At 41.4% G+C, this 6,472-nt stretch overlaps 1 protein-coding gene across 1 annotated transcript in view; it reads right to left on the bottom strand.

Annotated features, from left to right (window-relative positions):
* The window catches only part of LOC135210744 (M-phase phosphoprotein 8-like), a 317,022-nt gene extending 311,103 nt beyond the window's left edge, over window positions 1-5,919 (bottom strand). Inside the window, exon 1 of the mRNA XM_064243573.1 lies at window positions 5,886-5,919. The gene's annotated coding sequence lies outside the window, so the exon portion shown is untranslated. The remainder of the gene's footprint in view (window positions 1-5,885) is intronic.
* Window positions 5,920-6,472: the final 553 nt, after the last annotated feature.

Below are 6,472 nucleotides of genomic sequence, written 5' to 3'. Positions count from 1 at the left end.
GACCTAGAGGCGTTATAGGACCGATCTGACGCCCCCTCCACAACACTAGGGGCAAAATACATCACTACACTCACAACACTGATTGGAGAGAGAGCACTTGTTTTTCAAGCTTACTTGATGTAATCCACAATAATAGAAAGGGCATTACTTCTCACAGAACTTCCTCTAGGCCCGTAAGCCATACCACAGGGTTAGGCAAAATAAAGTCTACTGGTACTGTGGAGGAAGACCTCCTGATTCTACACGCTCTAATTTGCGTACATACGAATCATACGTCTCTTTCGGAATCAGTCAACATTACACTAATTACATTGATCTCTCAACAAAGAAAACATGTATACTAAACGAGTGTCTACCGAAGGTGTCGGTAGCCTCCCTTACCCGTTGCAGACACAAAATCTGAAACTAGGCTAACTAGATTCAGACATCATATGCCATGAAAAAATTTTAATTAATTTTATGATAGCGTATGCCTAGCACAAATCCAAGTCAATCATTCAAAAAAAATAAGTAGGATACTTCAGCGGCTAATGAAGTTTCAAAATCCTAGGCGGAGGTAGTGGAAACAGGTGTTTTCACTACCGCGACAGAGAAAATCTGAATAGAAAAATGGGAATGATTCCTGATATCCGCCTCCCAGCGGCGTGGGAATGGGTAACGAACCACCTGGGCCGCCCAACTGCGTGTGCCGGGAGTTGTTTTGAAAATTCTGTCGGACGTCGGAGAATACAGCTATATATATATCTGACAGGTAAGTTTCATGAACAAACTTACATTTTATGGTTATACATAAATACGTACATACGTATTATGTACGTACTGCATGACTTAGTTACGTATGTGAAATAATTCAGTCCCCCCCATAAGTATTCAGTCATGCACGTTTTCTTTCATACTGTTACTATTTGAGACATCCATTTTCTTTTACAAGGGAAACAAATGTATGTGAAATCAGAAAGCGATAGAGAGAAAGAACAAAATTTGTTGGCATGGAACAAAATTTTGAAACAATTGTTTTACGCTAGTAACAACCATATGTAAACCAGGGTACTCACCAGTTTGCATGAATGTTCGATTAAGAAAGATGATGATGATGGAATTAGCCGTGCAGTCCGATGAATGACGATGAAGAATTTGACTGCACAGCTAAGCAGAGGAGTTACATATCCTCTGAGGGCGCCTCTTCACCTTCAGGAGGCGCTTCGGAGGCGGTGACTCAGGCGATTTGGGAGGCACTTCTTCAGGCGATTCAAGAGGCACTACTTCAGGCGATTTGGGAGGCTTTGGAGGGGTCTCTTTCTTCGTTCGTGTGATGAACATTGTGATTGGCAACTGCTGCCGTTGCTTCTTCATGGTGGTGAGAGCTTGATTATAGGGCTCCAGTGCTGTGTCTAGAATATTAGAAACTTCAGGAGCGCTCCATGTAAGGATCCCATGTTGCGACAAACTCCTGGAGGTCGTTTACCATTTTTTAACTTGGGACAGGCGTTCCAAAGTCAGGCCCTCTCCTCCTCCTCCGATCCTCTCCTGAACCTGGAGTGTCTTTCTTCCTCACTGGCGGACTTTGTCAGCTCTTCCAAGTCCTGGTCGGTAAGGGGGTCAGTGGGCGCATCAATGAGGGTGCCGACTTCTTCCTCGGTGATATCGTCAAAGCCCTCACCACCAAGAATTTTTGCCAACTGGACTGCCTTATTAATGGCTGAATGCTGAGGATTTCCTGGGAGAAAAGCCTGTATAATTATGGACACAGTCTGGCCACAACTTACTCCAAAAGCAGGCATTTAGTGTCTCCTCTTCAGTCCTTCAACGACCGTCAATGACAGACCAGACACGTGGCAATCGTGAATTTTACGCCAATAATCTTTCAGCGTAAATTCACTGTCACGGTCCATTGCATCAACAAGGTGCTGGAGGGAGTTTCCCGGTGTAGAGTGCCTTGAAGGCACGGATGACGCCCTGATCCATAGGCTGGAGGAGAGAGGTGGTGTTGGGAGGAAGGAACTCAAGCTGGACTCCTTTGGAATAAAGATTGAGAGGGTGGCCACCAGCGTTGTCCATTATCAGCAAGACCTTGAAGTTGATGTCCAAATCGGCCAGGTATTGCCTAACTTGAGGAATGAAACTCTGGTGAAACCATACTCCGTCAGGACTTTTGGTGATCCAGGCCTTGGGATTATGCATCCAGAAGACGGGCAGTAACTCTTGTTCTTGTCTTGAGTGCCCTGGGATTTTGCAGCCTTAGTTATAAATGAGGCCTGGTTTCAGCATGAAACCAGCCGCATTCCCGCACATCAGGGGGGTCACCCTGTCCTTTTGTGCCTTGAATCCGGAGGCTTTAGCTTCATCCTTCATAAGGTACGTCCGGAACGGCATTTTCTTCCAGAACAGGCCAGTTTCGTCCATATTGAACACCTGTTCTGGGCGATATCCTTTCTCCTGGATTATTTTCATGAAGGCCTGCGGATATTTTGCGGCTGCCTCTTTGTCTGCAGATGCAGCTTCCCCATGTAGGGAAACAGACTTTAGATGGAACCTTTTCTGGAACCGGTGGAACCATCCTTTGCTAGCTTGAAATCCTTGGGGAGCTGAGGACGGTCCCGGTTGTGGTTCTTCTTCTTCGTCTTCCTCTTCAGGAGCTGGTTCTCCAAAGCCCAAGAATTCCAACGTCCCTTCTTCATCGCCTTCCAGTGCCTCCACATCTTCGGCTTCGGCTTCCTCTTCCTCACCACCATGTGAAGCAGTAGGAGTTGATAGCTGCTGGTAGATCTGTCGTGCTTTTTGGCGTATGATGTTGGAGTCAAGGGCACGTTCTTCTTCCTGCAGTCTTTATCCAACCGCGAGTGCAGATTCCATTTTCACAATGGTTTGTCTATCACTGTGGACACAGCCTTTGCGGTGCCATAGAATGTCATACTAACACTTTTTCTTATTTCATTTTCTTTTTTCTTATATATCTAACTGTGCTCTCATTCACTTTGAAATGGCGGCCGACTGTAGCGTAACTTTTTCCTCCTTCAACATATCGAGAAGTTTTCACCTTCTCGTCAGCTTCATTACGGTCTTCTTTCTTTTACTTCTTGGCCAGAAGCCTTAGAAGGAGCAGGGCGCTTTTTAGGGGCCATTTTCGGAGGTACGATGCACACTGATTTTATTTTGCTGATACGCACAAGAGGCTTTGCTTTAACGTTCGCATATACCCGTAAGTTTCTGCGCAGTGAGGCTGCTGGGTACTAGATGCGCGATACCCACAATTCCATCTCCGCGAAATGGGTGGGGCCAGGGTTCACCAATCAACACCAAGTGTACAACCAATGAGCGACAAGGAAAATGAATGCTGCTCCTGGATTGGCTGCTGTGCAGACAACAGCCAATAGCGTTTTAAATATCATTTCGTTTGGGTACTGCTCAAAGAAGGCGTCACAGCATCATAAGATTTGTTTATCTGCGGAAAGTTGGCTTGGGTAGAGCATCTTTTAAGAAAACCCGACTTTGTTACCGACATTTTGCTGTGTTTACATGAAAGTATTACAGAACTGTAATATTTGAAAATTAATAAAGCTTTTTTCATCATAAAAATTTATTTTGTCACAAAAATATACTCATTATGTACGTATGAAAAATACACGTACATGTAGTACTTCGTGCGCCGCAGACAGAAAAATACATACCCTGCTACAAATATGTATATAATCATTGTCTTACGTACTTTAGATATGGTCTGCATACTTTTATTATCATCCTAAAACAATTTATGTATGTACGTACATACATATCATAATTAGAAATCATCTTTTAAAATTTCATAAAATGTACTGCCTGCACAATGCGTACCCAATTGGACCCAATACGATTTATGTAAGTTCAATGGCAGTGTTTGGGCTAAACTACAGCATTTCACGCTAGATCTGGAGTTTTCAGATTTAATCTAGCACCTTTGTTTTCCAATTTGCGCGGTCGCGCAATCCTAGAGATTTTTATGATTATCTAACGTGAAATTTGGCGTGTTATCGAAGGTAATGAACAAATTATTAATAATATATTAACACAGTGGTGCTTAACAATCTGCCCTGACGCCAATTTTACAAAAACAACAACTGTCACGTGTGTGACACACCTTTGAATGTCTTTGAGACAAACCCTAAGGCTATAATTATAAGATTAGTATAGGGGTTGTTTTTCATTTCCAGGTACTGCTTAAATCTCCTTCCTACATCCACCCTGCCCTTGATCTCTCTCTCTTTTCTACATCTTACAGTTATCCAAGCGAGAGGTTTTTTTATGGGATAACATAGGCCCTCCAATTGCTTTTTCATCTGGAAAATATTTATTTTGTATACAATTTCCTTTCTCGGTTGTGAAGTTGATGTCTATCCGTGGCTGTGAGATGTCCAGGAATGACATGTAAGTCAGTGTCAAAGTAACTCTACACTTCAGTCAGACCAAAACTTTGTTGTTATATCGTATTCAAGCAATACATATTCTGTTATTGTTTCCTATCTATCATTTTGTGTGAGAGAGAGAGAGAGAGAGAGAGAGAGAGAGAGAGAGAGAGAGAGAGAGAGAGAGAGAGAGAGAGAGATGGCTGTACGTATACGATTGTTTATTTTCCAGTTGCCAAACTCACTCTGCTTATGCTTTATTTCATATTATGGGTGCTCACCAATTTATACCTACGATATTTTTATTCAATTCATTACATCAAGATTTATAAGGAATATCTAATAAACAGAATAACCATATCATTATGAAATGTCCTTGAACAAATAGTAAACACACAAAAATTCGCATCCGTGAATAGCCGGAGATGACCGCGAATAATTATGTATATGTTCCACAGAGAAACCCGCGAATGGGCGAGTCCTTCCGCGAATAATTTCTAGATAGGTTCCAAAGAAAAATCCGCTAATCAGTGAGTCCGCGAATCCGGAGAACGCGAATACGGGGGGTCCACTGTACAAGGTAAGAATGAATTCAGTTCAAACCATAACCCCGGGAATAACAAGTTTCATACTTTCACTAATATAGGCAATAAAATGTTGTTTTATTGTGCTGATTACAACTGCAATCTTGAGTAAGATCAATAAACGTTACATATAGTATACGCTAACATTGTTCAAATGAGTGCTGGGAAGGCTGGGGAAAGATGGTGGCCGTCACTGATCAGAACCTTCAATGCAAAACGTAGCCGCCATATTGGATTTCAAAACTGCCTTGAAAACATATTTTACGAAGAGCTCACATGCTTATTTTAGTTCGTATGGGGCTTTCATATATCACATTATGTTGACGAAACTTCAGTCTTTTAAATGGTATGCTTAGAGTTGCAATTGTATTCTTGTTTCACCAATTAAATATAGAGTGAATAAGACCCGTCCACCGTGATGAGGGTTGGCCTGCCGTGGTGTTTTACCCAAGGTGATTATTTTAATATCCAGTGCGGAGTGCTTTTGAAATATTACCTTTAGTACTGGCCCCTGGGGATTAATTACAGTCCGAATAAATATTACTTGAAATTCTTGTTCAGGAGGTAAAACTAGGCTACATAGAAAAACCGCAACTGCCATAGTCTGGGCCGCCGCGGATAGGTACACTAGATCTACCAAATATACTAGTTAGGTATACAGTTTAAGAATGAACAGAAACTTTAAAAATTCAAAAGAGGGACGGAGACTAGTACTAGCTATACTGCCTGACCTTAGGTAGTTACCCAAGTACCCAGCCTAGTAGGTAGGCTAGGTATAGTAGTAGTAGCCAAGGATAGTTACTACACCCACCTAGCATAACAAGAAATTAATAACCAAATTAATAATCACTGTGACAGTAAACAGAACTCTAAAGATTGCAATAATAATTCGGATACAGAAAAAGTTCTGAAATTACGTTACCCACAAAACAAATTTAAAGTCGACAGAGAACGTACCTAAGTGTAATGGCAACGGATTACAGGAAGTGTCCTCATCTTCTTCTTCATTTTCGATATCAGTTACAGTCTTCTTCTTCTTTAGGTTTCAATTATTGACGGATGGTTTTCCCTACAGCTGGGAATAATTAGTTAGATAATTGATCATTATACTTGTCACCTTTAAAATATACCGTCGGAATCTTTCGTCAGTGAGGTAAGTTACTGAGGTTAGTTCTCTTTTATTTACTTATTATTATTTGTTAAGGACTCATAAATGTCCGTTTTATAAGGTTTCTAAATGCAGACTTCTTTTAACTTTTATGACCTCAGACGCCTTTTATTGGCTTCAGTGTTTTCTGTTTAATTGCAAACCGTTGTCATGTCGTGCACCAAGGACGTGTTAAGACCTGGTTTTAAAGCAATGGGTTTCATGCATGTTACACGCTTGCCCAAAGAATGTCTTTAATTATAAAGCTTATATATTAGTTTTTTTAAGACCTATGAATTTTGAAGGAGTCATCTGTATTGTGCTAAACAAAACGAAAGCTCACACACGAGAAACGTAAATGG

This window comes from Macrobrachium nipponense, chromosome 4 (genome assembly GCF_015104395.2).
Source record: "Macrobrachium nipponense isolate FS-2020 chromosome 4, ASM1510439v2, whole genome shotgun sequence".
Lineage (NCBI taxonomy): Eukaryota > Metazoa > Arthropoda > Malacostraca > Decapoda > Palaemonidae > Macrobrachium > Macrobrachium nipponense.
Note: the sequence above shows the minus strand (reverse complement) of the source record. Positions and strands in the feature narration are given on the sequence as shown.